Below are 15,004 nucleotides of genomic sequence, written 5' to 3'. Positions count from 1 at the left end.
TAGTTGTGGGGAAGGTGTGTGTGCGTACTGGGTTTGTTTATTGGCAATGTCCGCCTCTCAGCAGGCCAGGTCTCTGCGAATATCCTTTAGGACTCCGAATTCAGTGGACATTGCAGTGCCTCTAATAGAGACCTTAAATGCTTACCATAATACCGCCTGACTGGACACAGAGCCTTTGTTAATTTCGAAGTATTCTCGTATATGTTAGGCTAATGACGTCTTGTAGACCAGATCCTGGAGAGCAGCTGCTTTGAACCTCCAGGGGGGGTCTGCCTATTTCTACATCGGGGATGCAAAGCGTTAGTGGTATAGGTGAGTGATCGGAGAACGTCCCAGGGTATATGTGAGCATCAGTCACCCAGCTCAATGGGTCGTTAGCAATTAGCCACAAGTATATTCTGGAGTGCATGTCATGCACTGACGAATAGTACGTATATGCCCTTTTGGTGGTGTTCAAGGAGCACCATGCATCTCTTAAATTCAAATCAATCATATGGGTTAGTAGAGTTTGGGCGGATCTCGATAGTGCCCTTGGTTGATCCGACGTGCGGTCTAGGTATGTATCTAGAATGGTGTTAATATCACTGCCGCTTTCTTCCAAGATGGCCGCCGACACCAGGTAGAAGTGTGTTGTCGGTGCTCCAGAACCTCCAACTCACTTAAGCGGTTCCACCACCCCTTATGAGCTCAGGAAAACAGCAGCCGGCGCCCCCCGTACTTTCGATCACCCGTAGCTGCTACATCACCCAGCAGGAGAAGGGGAAACAACCGCGGCGTGCATCGGAGGTCCGCGGGCGAAAGTAGACGCATCAGGCCTACTGTGCTGGGCAGGAGAGGGGGCGCTGCAGGCGGGACGAGATCGCAGCCCCGTCCCCGTCCTCACGCCGGGGAACAGACAGAGTGGCACGGCCTCGGGGGAGCAGACGTGCTCTTGGCCGCACAGCGGGCTCTCCCGCCGACCATCGGGCGGGCGCAGCTGGCTGAGCCGGCGAGGAGGAGGAGACCCCGGGAAAGGAGGCACCTTCGGGACACACCGGCGGAGTTGCTATTGGCCCGCGGCGGAGCCTCGGTTCGGAGGCCCGCGGGAGCCGGGCGCACGCCAGGGGGCGTGCGCAAGTCCTTTGGAGCGGCGGTGAGCTCCGGGCAGGAATGCCGGCCCGTGAAGCGGAGTACAGCCCCGGGCGGCGAGTGGATACTACCAGAGCAGTGCGGTGAGCGGCGAGGGGAGCGGGGCCCGGGGGACTTTTATGCTGGGCTGCTGGGCTGGCGTCGGCACCCCGCGCAGCCTCACTGAGGTACTGTCCTACTACACGCAACCCCAACAGGCCCCAAGGCAACGTTAAGCACTGCAGGGCTGGGGATTCAGGCCTGGTCAGGAACAGCGAGGCAAGGAACTCAGGCCCGGTCAAGAGTAACTCCCTGAGGAGGCACGGGCAGGATCAGAGGGGACCCTCCAGCCTTCAAGCCACAATTATGGTGGCTAAAAACAAGAGCAAGGCCAATAAGAGCGGTCAATCGCAGGCGGACCTCTCAGGCCCCATCATTGCCCTCTCGGCAAGAAAGGACGCTGCCGAGGAACGCAGGGCCACACAGGGGGGAAGTATGGAGCGGGAGCACGCCGAGACCCTGGAAGCGTCCGCACAGATCTCAGGCCAGGATCTGCACAGGGAGCTGCTTTCATTCCAAGCATCCTTGGGGAAAACCTTTCAAGAGCAATTTCAATTAATGAGGTCCGACATCAACCAGGCGCTGGCCGAAATCAAGCAGGAAGTGGGTCAACTGGGGGAGAGAACGGACATAGTCGAAAAAGGCCTGCAGGAGATAGGCAGAGACGCCACGGAGAACAGTGAAGCTATCGAGAGACTCGACATGGCAACGCTGAACTTGGAAATAAGAATGGAAGACATGGAAAACAGGTCTCGGCGGATCAACATCAGGTTGAAGCTCCTGCCGGAGACGGTGCAAGATAGGGACCTGAAGGAAATGGTTCAAGGATTTTTTCCCCAAGCATCCTTGGGGAAAACCTTTCAAGAGCAATTTCAATTAATGAGGTCCGACATCAACCAGGCGCTGGCCGAAATCAAGCAGGAAGTGGGTCAACTGGGGGAGAGAACGGACATAGTCGAAAAAGGCCTGCAGGAGATAGGCAGAGACGCCACGGAGAACAGTGAAGCTATCGAGAGACTCGACACGGCAACGCTGAACTTGGAAATAAGAATGGAAGACATGGAAAACAGGTCTCGGCGGATCAACATCAGGTTGAAGCTCCTGCCGGAGACGGTGCAAGATAGGGACCTGAAGGAAACGGTTCAAGGAATTTTTGCGGAGCTACTGGGCGAGCCTTCACCTGATCGAGTTGGACAGGGTTGACAGAGTGGGCTTCCTCAATAGGAACCCGAAGTCTAGGCCGCGGGACGTGTTAGCGGCGTTCACAAGATATGCTCAAAAAGAGGCAGTACTCAAGGCCGCTAGACAAAAAGAGCCGATATCCTTTAACGACCAACGTATTGAACTGTACCAGGATCTCGCCAGCTGTACCCTGCTCAAGAGGCGACAATGGAGCCCCCTCACCCTGAAGCTTAAAGAAAAGGGGATTAGATATAAGTGGACCTTCCCTTTTGGACTTGTCTTCGAGTGGGCTGGTTCTCAGAAGTGGATAACCACGATGCAGGAAGGAGCGGACCTACTTCAACTTGGACTGGATCAAGAGCTGTTCGGGGAATCGAGGGTGGCGTGCCCGAGCGTCTCCTCAGAGGCGGGAAGTGGTGTCCGAAGCAGGCCATGGGAATAGTCACTGGTCGGTGAGGGGAAAAAGAGGAGGCCCGTGCGGCGGAGGCCCCCCGGGAAGGGAGCTGACGTGGAGCCAGCGGCGGTGGAGTGATCTGGACCAGAGGAGAACTAATCGGGTATTTGAATAATCTCAGGGGGTGGTGGACACAAAGGCTGTTTTGATTACAAGGAAGAGAGAGGGCGCTAAGAGCAAACATCATGGGATCACCAAGGGCGAGGAAGCCTCGTGGGGGGGAGGGAAGCTGGTGGACCAGGTTTTAAGGTCATTAAGGGTTGGGAGGGGGCGGGGAGAGGGGGAGAAAGGGGGAGGGATCCTCAGGTGCTGCACGAGGGGCGAACTAGAAGTGATCCATGCACCCGGGTAACAGACATGGGGCAAATGAGTGGGGGTGGAGAGCTGCTGGGGGGTCTTGAACGGCGGGGACAAGTGTCTAATCACAATTCAAGTGGGTAACGCATAATGTTAGGGGCCTCAATACCCTGCTGAAAAGGAAAAAGCTGGAGCAATTTACGAAGCGGGGAAAACCGGACTTTTTGGGATTACAAGAGACACATCTGCTTCGCAAGGACCAGAGTCACTTAAGGTTGAGAGGGTTTGATCAGATGTTTCAGGCGTCTGGTCCCACGAAATCGGGGGGGGTGACGCTGGCCATCAGGGGCACAGTGAACTTCCTTCTGCTTGGAGGACACCCTAAAGGACAAGGAGGGTAGGTTTGTTGTGGTAAAAGGCACAATTGCGGAAGAGATGTATACAATAGGGGTGATTTATGCACCCAACACAGGGCAGGACTCCTTCCTCTGCGATCTCATGGGGAAAATAGGTGACTGGGCAAGAGGCCAGATAATCATAATGGGGGACCTAAATATAGCATGGAACAAGGTTAAAGACAGGTCAGGAGGGACTAAAAGCCGTGGGGGAGGGGCGGTAGCCTCAGCGGAACTCCGGGACAAAGTGGAAAGCGTAGGGTTGAGGGATGTCTGGAGGGAATTGAAAGGGGACGAGGAGGGCTACACATTCCTTTCCGAAGTTCACGGGACCCAGTCCAGAATTGACTACATCTGGATCTCGGCCAATCTGGTGGGTAAGGTCAAAGAGCTAGAGGTTGGGCCCATGGGAATAGCAGATCATAAAATATTGTCGATGCAGCTGGAACTGTGAAAGAGGAGGGGGCTGTGGGGTTGGAAATACCCGAAACACCTGCTGAGGGACCCTGTGGTAAAGGAGGAGATAGAGGGCAAGATGAGAGAGTTCTTTGATAACAACAAGAGAGGGGACACGGGTGAGGATATAAGATGGGACGCGTTTAAGGCCACATTGAGGGGGGAAATTGTAGCAGTTAAGGCACAGAGACAGAAACAGCTACAGGCCTTGGAGTCCAGGCTAGAAGCGGAAGTTGAGGAAGCGAGAGGCAGGGTAGCGGCGAACCCCAGCAGGACTAACCAGAAGGACTACAGGAGGGCAGTAGGACAATTGGGGATCCTTCGGACCAAAAAAGCAGAGGGGGCCTTGCTTTTCGTGAGGCAAAAATGTTATGCAAGAGGGAATAAGCGGACGTCCTGCTGGCTCGCCTCCTTCGGGGAGCTGCCTCTAGAAACACAATCATGGCTCTAAACTCAGATATGGGGGAAAGGGTTACTCGAACAGAAGATATCCAAGAGGCCATGGCCGAATTTTACGAGACCTTGTATGCTTCACAGCACCCATGCGTCCAAGCCCAAGAGAAATTCCTGGAAAGGGTTAACCTGCGTAAAATTGAGGGGGACGCCCAGACTGGCTTACAACAAAAGATAACGGAGGAGGAGGTGAGGGGGGGGTTATTCGGAAGCTGCCCGCAGGTAAGGCCCCTGGCCCTGATGGGTACACTGCGTCCTTTTATAAGACCTTTGCGGGAGTGCTGGTTCCACAGTTGACCTTTTCAACTCTGGGCAAATCACTCTGTCCAAGAAAGAAGCCAAGATTTCCCTGATTCTGAAGGAGGGCAAGGATCCCCTCGAAAGATCCTCCTACAGGCCAATAGCGCTTATTAACGTAGACGCAAAAATCTACACTAAGATCCTGGTGAATAGGCTCGAGGGGCTTCTCCCGGATATGATCCATCAGGATCAGGCGGGATTCGTGAAGGGGAGGCAGACAGCGGATAATATTAGAAGGGTGGCCCATCTGGTGGAAAAGGCAGAAAAGACTCGAACACCGGCAGTACTTCTGTCCTTAGATGCTGAAAAAGCGTTTGACCGGGTGGAGTGGTCCTTCCTTTTCAAAACCATGGAAAAAATGGGGTTAGGAGGCGCTTATTTACAGATGGTCAAGGCGAACTATGAGGGCCCACGAGCGAGGGTGGTGGTTAATGGGGCTTTAACTAGATCATTCCAACTCCAAAGAGGTACAAAACAGGGATGTCCCCTATCACCTCTGCTATATGCGGTTTACTTGGAGCCCCTCCTGCAGGCAATTCGGGAATCCGAAGGAATACAGGGAATACAGTTTGGGGGCAGGCAGCGCAATGTGGCGGCCTTCGCGGTCGACATGTTGCTTGCCCTGACCAATCCCATAGAGTCGAGTATGCAATGCAGGCTACTACTAGAAGACTTTGGGGAAGTATCCGGATTACGCATTAACATGCACAAGTCCGAATTGATGGACCTGACATTGGCAAGGGTAGAGAGGGAGGCGTTAAAGGGGACGACGCCCTTCGCCTGGCGACCGGGGGGAATTACGTACCTGGGGGTGAGTATCACTCGGGCTCTACGAGGATGGTATGCAGCAAACTACCCCCCACTCCTGCAAAGAATAAAAAAAGACCTACTTAAATGGCGGAACTTGCGGATCTCCTGGTTGGGGAGGCTAGAGGCACTTAAAATGGTTACCCTGCCGAGGCTGCCCTACCTCTTCCAAGCTATCCCTCAAGCTGTCCCGGCCAGCTTCTTTAAGGAGCTCCAGGTGGTAACAAACGAGTTTATATGAGAGGGAAAAAGGGCAAGGGTGATGAGGATGCAACTTACGGCCCCGAGAAAAGGGGGGGGACTAGCTCTTCCCAACTTCCGTCAATATTACAAAGCGGCCCAACTGAGGGTGATTAGGGAATGGCTCCGGGAGGGGGAAGGAAAATACTGGGTTCAGATGGACAGAGCGGTCACGCGACACGAACTGGGGAAGGTTCTGTGGCTACCCAGACAGCATCGTCCGGGCCATATGTACCTGAGCTCGATCACCAAACTAGTTGCAGACATTTGGGACAGACTGGTCCAACGTAAGGAAATTACAACCTACCCGTCCCCCTTCACCCCCATCTACAATAATAAAGACTTTACCCCGGGGTTGGAAAGAGGGGCATTCCGGAACTGGCGGGAGGGAGGATGCCGTTGGATGCGGGACATGTTTATAGGAGGGGAGATCAGTTCTTTTGTAGATTGTAAAAGGGATTTCGCACTGGGGGAAGGTGAAAGGCTGAGATACTCACAGCTGCGACACTGGCTTGGTATTATTGATTTTAAGGCTCTCAAGTTATGTTTAGTAACCAGTCATTCTCGTAAATAGGAGGGCATCAATACCAGGCAAAATTTTTGAGTGATTAGGAGTAGCCGCAACTGAATTCTGGCCCTCACCGGAAGCCAGTGCAGCTGTCGTCTAGCGTCCGAAACATGGTCTCTCCAATTCAGTCAAGAAACTACCCTAACCGCACTGTTCTGTATCACCTGCAAGCGCTCACAATCTTGTTGTGAGCTGCCAATAAGCAGACTGCAGCAATAATCGAGTTTAGAACCGATTATTGCACGTGCAATTGTCTCTGCATTCCCCTGAGAAATGAAAGGCCGGAGTTACGCATGAAGTTTGATGTAATAAGAGGAAGCAGAGACGAGCCCGCTAATCTGTGCCCTCATATTAAAGTTCTGGTCAAGAATTATGTCCAGAGTTGTAACTTTACTCTATACCGCGATTTTACAATCTGCAATGGAAAAACCTTTGTACAGTGGTCCTAAGTTTTGGATTTTCTTCGATGAGTAAACGAACATAAGCTTAGTTTTATCTTTGTTGAGAACTAACAGATTTTGAATCATCCATACTTCATAGACCAGGTTGACTTTGCGCTCATCCTCATCGCATGTTCCAGTGAGAGGGATGACACATTGCATGTTATCCACATAGTTCGTAAAAATGATCCGATTACTTTCCAGCAGGTCAAAGACCGGGACCATGAAAAGGTTATACAATGATGGAGAAACACAGGCTCCTTGTGGTACAACATATAATAAAGTGAAAGGTTTTGCCTCGGCATCTCCACTCACAACTCTGCATTGCCTGTTGCTTAGGGAAGATCCTTTCCACGACACTGCATCACAGGAAAAGTTGTCTACTTCTCTCAACCTGGTGGACAATAGCGAATGATCCACCAGGACGAAGGCAGCAGAGAGATCCAAGATCATGACGAGGGATGATTGTCCATTATCCATGGTATCCAGTAATTTAACCTTCAGATCGAGAAGGGCAGTTTCTTTCCCATGATGCCGTCTGAAGCCAGATTGAAAATTATTAAAAATGTGTAGCTGGTTAAGATAATCAGAAATTTGATCGTAAGCGCCCCTATCCAAAATCTTTTACAGAAACGGAGTGTTCGTAATAGGTCTATAGTTACTTGCAATCAAGGGGCATAAGCCAGTTTTCTTTATCAAAAGGTAGAATCCATGCCTTTTTTAGACTGTCCGGAACATGATTTTCTGCAAAAGAGGCATTTACAAATTTGCAAACTATCGGTAAGAGTGGCACAGGGCAGGTTTTTAATGATCATAGATGATCCGGGGTTTCCACTGCATCTAGAGCTTTTAAGCTTAGTAATGACCTTCAGTAGGTCTCATTCTGGGAGCCTGACTTGCATAACTTCTGCCTTGCTGGGCCATCAGGTAACAGGTTACATGTTCATTTCTGCTCCTCAATTCCTTTTTTGATTTTTAGTAGCTTTCCTACCATAGCATCCTGTATGTTGTTACACCAGGTGTAATCTTTTTTTTAAACTCTTTTTATTGGTTTTACAACATGTTAAACATTTCCCCAACGTATGCCCCGCCCTCCAACCCCCCTCCCCTGAGAGGCAAACTCAAGTTGTTCCCTGGTCTGCTCTGTTGTGGACAGAGCAGTGTGGTTCACTAAAGGTCCAAAAGTCTGAGGCGCTGAGGCCGCCAAACAATCCGAAAGTCTTCTTTGAGAAAGGTAAGGGTCTCTTCCCAGTCTTTCCTGAAGTTGTACCTGTTACCATTCATGGCGTATGTTGCCCATTCCAGGGCCACGATAGCCCACAGTTTGCTCAGCCAATCCTTGTTCGCGCGCGTCCATCTCTGTGCAATTATGGTCATTGCCGCCAGTGTCAATACCACGCTTGCTTTTTCTCAGGACTTGGGTTCTCTAGCTGCCACCCCCCCGCCCTTCCTCCCTAGCAAGATCTGTTCGGTGGTCTGCCACCCCCTGGCCTGATCCTGCGCCTGCTGTACTTCCCTCCAGAAAGGCTACATTTTTGGGCATTTCCACCAGATGTGTTCCGCTGTGCCCTCTTTCCCACACCCCCTTCAGCACTCCCCTGATGCTCCCGGGTATATCTTGTGGAGGCGGGCTGGCGTGTAGTGCCAGCCATAAAGTATTTTATACCACGCTTCTTGCAGCTGGGACGCTCTTGCTAGCTTGGGAATTTTCCCCCATAGTCTCGCCCATTCCTCCCTTTCTATGGCTCTCCCCAGTGTTTGTTCCCATCTGTGCATATATGGCCAGTGTTGTCTAGGGGTGGCATCGTCCAATATCCTGTACAGGATGAGATATCAGCCCTTTAGCCCCGTCATTTGACAGCAGGAACTTTTCGTATGATGTCACTCCCCTGGTGGAGGCTTCTCTAATTCCTGGATTCAGCACCCAGTGTCTTAGTTGGGCATATCTCAGCCTCTCCCCTTCCCCCACTGTAAATTCCCTTTTGCATTCCACGAATGAGAGTATCTCCACCCCCCAGAGCATATCCCGCAGTTTCCTGCACCCTCCTTCTTGCCATTGTTTAAAGGCCCCCTTCTCTTTGCCGGGCGTAAAGGCCCCATTGTTGAATATAGGAGTGAAGGGGGACGGGAAGGTTGCAATTGCCCTGGTTCCCACTAAATTATCCCAGTTCTCCGCTACCAGTTTCGTGATAGTGCTCTCATACATGTGCTTCGGTCTGTGCTTTTTCGGTAGCCACAGCACTTCATTCAGCGTGTGTTGCATTACTGCCCTGTCCATCTTTACCCATTACTTGCTTTGTGGGCTCTCCCCCATTCCCTGATTACCCTTAATTGCGTGGCCTCGTAGTACTGCTGGAAGTTGGGCAGGGCCAGTCCTTCCTCCCTCCTCGGGGCCATGAGTAAGTGCCTACTGATCCTTGCTCTCCTTCCCTCCCAGATGAATTTGTTGGTTAGTACCTGTATCTCCCTAAAGAAGTTTGCTGGCACCACCTGTGGGTTTGCCTGGAATAGATACAGCAAGCGCGGAAGCGTTAGCATTTTTACTGTTGCTAGCCTCCCCATACAGGAGGCCCGAAGGTTCCTCCATTTGTTGAAGTCCTGCTTTATTCCCTTCAGTAGGGGAGGGTAGTTGGCCGCATACCAACCTGAGAGGGCCGATGTGATCTTTACTCCCAGGTATCTGTTCCCTCCTGGGCTCCATACAAACGGTGTTGCTGCCCTTAGTGAGTTGTGGTCCAAGGCCCCCAGGGTGAGGTTCCTCAGCTCGGATTTGCCGACATTAACTCTCAGGCCCGATACCTCACTGAATTTCTCTAGTAGAGCTCTGCTTGCTTTGATGGATTCCATGGGTTTGGTCAGTGTGAGCAACATGTCATCAGCAAAGGCTGCTACCTTATGTTGCTGTCCCCCGAATGGAATGCCCTGTATCGTCTCTGCCTCCCGAATTGCCTGTAGGAGGGGTTCCAGGTAGATTGAGTAGAGCATTGAAGAGAGGGGGCACCCTTGATTCGTCCCTCTGCTTAGCCTGAACAGACGTGACATGGGGCCTCATTACACGGTAGGCGGTAAGGGCACCGGTACCGGTAAACCCTTACTACGAGTTCCCTTTGCGGGACCCGACCTTAATGGCTGGTTTTACCAGCTGTTACAGTAGGGTGCCGCAAAGGGACCTCGGTGCTAATTAGGTACCGCAATTTGCGGTACCGTAATTAGCTCCTTCCCCATTCCCAGTATGCCCTCTGGGGGCAAATATGGGAATGGGGAAGTGCCTTGGTGAATGGGGAATTACCGCCCCGCTCACCTTGGAGTAGGGCGGTAATTCCGCCATCCACCAAGGTGGACACGGTAAAATACGGGCAGCAACCATGGCGCTAATAGCGCCATAGTTACCGCCAACCGTGTAATGAGGCCCATGGTCCCATTTACCGCCACACGCGTTAGTGGTGTCTGATAGTTGGCTTGCTTGGCTTTTCCCCATGACCCGAAACAGGAAGGACCACTCTGCACGGTCAAAGGCTTTTTCTGCGTCAAGTGACAAGAGGAACGCATGTCATGATGCCTACCTCCAAGGAGCCAGGTCCCACCCAGCAACCCCAGAGGCAGGCGTCATTTCCCCCAGGGGAGTGCCAGCGGGCCCAAGCTGGGGCCCTTTGGACTCAGTCCTGGCGCCTTAGGTGCCAGGCTCATGTTGGACCTCTGTCCTGGCGCCTTAGGCGCCAGGCTCATAAAGCTAGACATGTGTTCAAGTGTTTTAATGTGCACTTACCTGATGCAGACCATGCTGCCACATCCAGGCCCTCTTGAGGCCTCAATAGGAACTACTTTACCTGTGGGACTACTTTCCACCCGGGTGTGGTCGGGGAAGGATACATACCTGATCGGAGGAAGGATACACACTTGGAACTTCTTCCAAAGCTATTTAAACCACACCCGATCAGCAACTCACGCTTCGCGTTGTTCTGCTCCTCGCAGCTGGACGCTCACCGTGTCAGCTCCTGCATCTGGACTTCAGCCACGCCTGTCAGCATCCTGGGTCACCTGCAAAGGGAGACAAGAGACCTACCCGCTAATCTGCACCACGGAGACATCACCGACGATCCTGAAAGGGAAGACATCATTTTTAAAAGCATTTCGTTACGATCGCTGCAGCGCTGCATTTCACTCACCTTTCCTGGGTTCCTCCATCTTCAGCAGCGATCATCCGGATACACAGCCACTTCCCAGAGCCTAGAGAAAAAGACAAGAATAAGAGGTGAGAGAAGGAAGGGAATAGGAAAAGCTCAGTTTCCTTCTAAGACTTACCTGTTGGGTCATTCCCATTTCATTTCGGGTCTTGCTGCTTCCAAGCAGGACCCCAGCCCCTATGGGGAAAAAGGACAAAGACATTAGATGAGCGAATGCAAAAACATTACCTGAGCGCTCATCTAGGACTTACCAGATCTTTACTGGAACTGCACGTTTCACTTCGGGTCGGCGCCATATCTCCGGCATTCCGAACCCCGGCCCCTATGGGGAAAAGACATCAACATCAGCGCTTTGTTGCAAGAAGTCTCCAAAGGAATCTTCATTCATCACCTGAAAAAAGACAATGAACATTATTATTTAAAGCTTGAACTTTTGAACTTGCAACAGAACTTTTACAGCGCCTTACCATTATAATGAAGCTTACCTGAACTCCCATCCAACCTCAATCCAGTGAAGTAACTGGGTTCAACGCGCCCCTGCGTCAGAAGCAGGATGGAGAGCTCGTCCTTTCAGACCCTATGGTGAGACTTCACGGGGAATCGTGGAAGGGTATCGTGGAGGGTTGGAAGAGAGTGGGAGGCTAGAGCATAACTCAGTCAGTAGGTAATACTCCCTTTTCACGCACAGGGGAATATTCCTGCGAGCCGGAGAAGCCAGAGTAGAGGGCCCTTCCTGTCCATCTTCAGAGTCCTGCGCTTCACCATTGAAGAAGCATCAGCACTCGAAGCCAGGCCTGCGCCTCCGTGGGAATCAGGTGAGCGTTACACCGCAGGAGTGTCCGTTTTCTGTACCTTTCCCAGCAAGTGTGCCACCCTCCTGATGTTATCTGCCGTCTGTCTACCCCTTATAAATCCTGCTGGATCCGGGTGGATCAGGTCCGGGAGGAGCCCCTCCAGCCTGTTTGCTAGGATCTTTGTGTAGATTTTCGCATCCACATTGATTAGGTCAATGGGACTTTAAGATGTTCCTTCCGTGGGTTCTATATTAGGTTTGAGAATTAGGGTCAGTCTGACCTCTTCCATGGATGGAGTTATACAGCCAGTAGTTTTGAATATGTTGAATAGGTGTGACAAATGCGGCATTAGTATGGGTGCAAATGTTTTATAGAAAGTTGCTGTGTAGCCGTCCGTGCCCGGTGCCTTATTTGGTGGTAGATTCCCAATAACCCCTCTCACTTCATCTTCCGTGATCTCCTGATTTAGAGTGTCTTGGGCTTCTCTGCTAACTTTAAGCATCTCTATTGTCTTGAGGAAGTCCTCTTGCAAGTGAGTCTGGGGGTTGTGCGATGTGTAAAGAGTCTTGTAGAATTTAGCCAGGCTTTCTTGGATATCCCCTATACGTGTAATGCGCTCCGATGTTCCTGTCCTTAGTGCCGTAATCAAATGTTTTGCCCTTGCTCCCCTCAGGAGGCGCGCCAATAGTGTCCGCCTTATTCGCTTTGGCGTAGTATTTTTTTGGGATGAAAAGTAACGCCACTTCCGCCTTCTTTGTACAGAGGATCTCTAGTTGTCCTACCACACCCCTATACTCCCTCACAGCGGACCTGGATGGGGTCGCCCCCACCACTTGCCTTGCCCTCTCTACCTCTGCTTCTGTGCCTCCAGTGCCTTTAGCTGCTTTTCTCTCTGTGCTTTTTCTGCTATTAACTCCCCACTAAGTGTAGCGTTAAATGCATCCCATCTAGTGTCTTCCCTCGTATCCCCCCTATTATTGGTTGCAAAGAATACTTTGATCTTCCCTTCTATTTCCCCTCTAATCACTGGGTCCCTTAGGAGAGTCCCTGGATATTTCCATCTCCACACCCCCCTCTTTCTGCTCCCTAGTCCCATTTGCATGGAGACTGTTTTATGATCTGCTATTCCGGTGGGGCCCACCTTCGCTTCCCTAACCTGGCCCAACAGGGCTGCACAGATCCATATGTAATCGATTCTCGATTGCGTTACCAGGTGTAATCTTTACAGATACTTTCTTTGTCTGGCCCTCTGGGTATTTCGTGCTCTCTCAAGATCTTAAATAGTTCCTTATTCTCTGAGCAGGCATTCGCCATGCGTTCATTAAACATTTCCTTTTTCGCGGAAAGCAAAGCAGTTTTATAATTCTTAGCTGCTAATCTGTACCTAGCCAGACTTAGAATATCCTGATTTTTTCTCCAGTCGTACAACAGTTTCAATTTAGCTACTTTCAGCTTTTAAACCAGTTGTTACCTTTATGATCATGCAAAACAAATTTTTTCTGACGACCATCAAGGGTATCCAGCGTCTCCTGAAAAGCAGAAAGGAGTTGATTGGTCATAACTTGCAATTCATCGGATATCATGATCTTCGGTACCGCAGCTGAAAGCAAGGGCATTAGTGAGTCTGAAGTGATTTTTTTTCCAGTTTCTTACCCCAATAGAGTCCCTACCTTTGGTTGGTCTCCTGTAGATGGATGGCTTATAAATTTGAAAATGGATAAAAGAATGATCTGACCACGGATATGGAAGTGTATCAAGATCCAAAACCACTATCTCATGGGTGGCTACCCAATCTAGGGTATGACCCTTATTGTGTGTGGGCATTCGGACCTGTTGCTGAAAGCCAAGAAGACCCAGAGTGTCTTCCAAGGCTGCAGGTATAAGATTCTCTTCAGAGCCCAACCAGTAGTTCAGGTCGCCCATCAAAATAAATTTGGAGTTTGGTTTAAGGATTGGGAGTAAAAAGTTACTCAGCAAAGTTGGGAACTCCTTCCCCTCTGCAGGAGCTCTCTAGAGCTCAAGTACATTAAGGGTAATTTCCGCGTTAACTCCTATTTTAATCAGTAATAGTTTCGTATTGAGTAAGACCTTTCCACCCTATAAAGACAAGATTTGTAAATATAGCGTGGAATGGACGAAAAAAGCACAGAGGGTGAATTGACTAAGCCATGGCCACAATAAGTACGTTTCTCTAAAAATGTGCAGCAATCACTAATGACACACTTACAGAACACTTTTAAGGGGAAGAAATTAGCCAATCATATGGCGATATTCGAACTCTGGAGAATGTTCCAGGAGGGCGAGGGGGGGAGTCGTCAATGGAGGGTGAGCCAACAGGAGACACCAGGGCCAGTGTCCCCACCCTCTACTCCCCCACCTTCTCCTGCAAGTGAAAAAGAGAGAGGATACAGAAGATGAACAGGGGCTATACAGGAGCTAAAGGCAGAGGAGGGGTACACAAGCCCAGTATTTTGACCTCCACCATATACCAAGGAGGAGGGGCAGAAGGGGGTTGGACAGATGGGCAGGGGAAAGTGAGCATGCGGCAAGGTGCAGAATAGCACCAAGGAGGGGCTAGAGGGCATAGCCTCAACCAAATGGGTTGAAGGGCAGATCCTCCTGAAGCAGGAGAGGAAGACAATGGGAGAAGTAGCAGGGGCAACCAAAGAAATGGAGAGTCTTAAGGGGAGCAGCGAAGCAAGAGACTTGGCAGAGATAATGGAAGAAGTAGATAGAAGGGAATAAGAAGCAGAAGAGAGATGCAAGAAAGCGTGTAGGGGAGAGCAAAGGGAGGAAGAGAAAGAGCAGAAGCAGCGAGAGAGGAGGAGAATTAAGCTAGAAGAGATCAAAAGACGAAGAGGGGACAAGAAGACAACAAGTTTTAGTAAAGAGGGAACAGAGAAAGTGGCAACTAGAGCGACTCATGAGAGAGTGTAACCTCGAGGAGGAAGAGCGCGCAATCAGGGACATAAGGACAAAGTGGGCAATGGGCATGGGAGATGACAGAATGGGAGGGGGTAGGCGAATGGAGCCTGACAGCATGACCACACAGGACAGGACTGCCGCCTTATCAGATAGGACAGACATGGGGTCCTACGGGGAAAGGGGGGCCAGGATTTGATTGACTTCAGAGGGAAGCCCGGCGAAGACAAGACCTCTAGGAGACTGAGATTCGTGGATGGTTTTTGCAGTGATATGGACACCGACTCAGAAGAGGACGTAGAGGGAAGTGGGGACGAGGGAACAGGGTGGCCCAAGCACAGGTCA

Source organism: Ambystoma mexicanum, chromosome 1q, assembly GCF_040938575.1.
Source record: "Ambystoma mexicanum isolate Mex_15411 chromosome 1q, UKY_AmexF1_1, whole genome shotgun sequence".
Taxonomy (NCBI): Eukaryota; Metazoa; Chordata; class Amphibia; order Caudata; family Ambystomatidae; genus Ambystoma; species Ambystoma mexicanum.
This window is presented reverse-complemented; position numbering follows the sequence as displayed.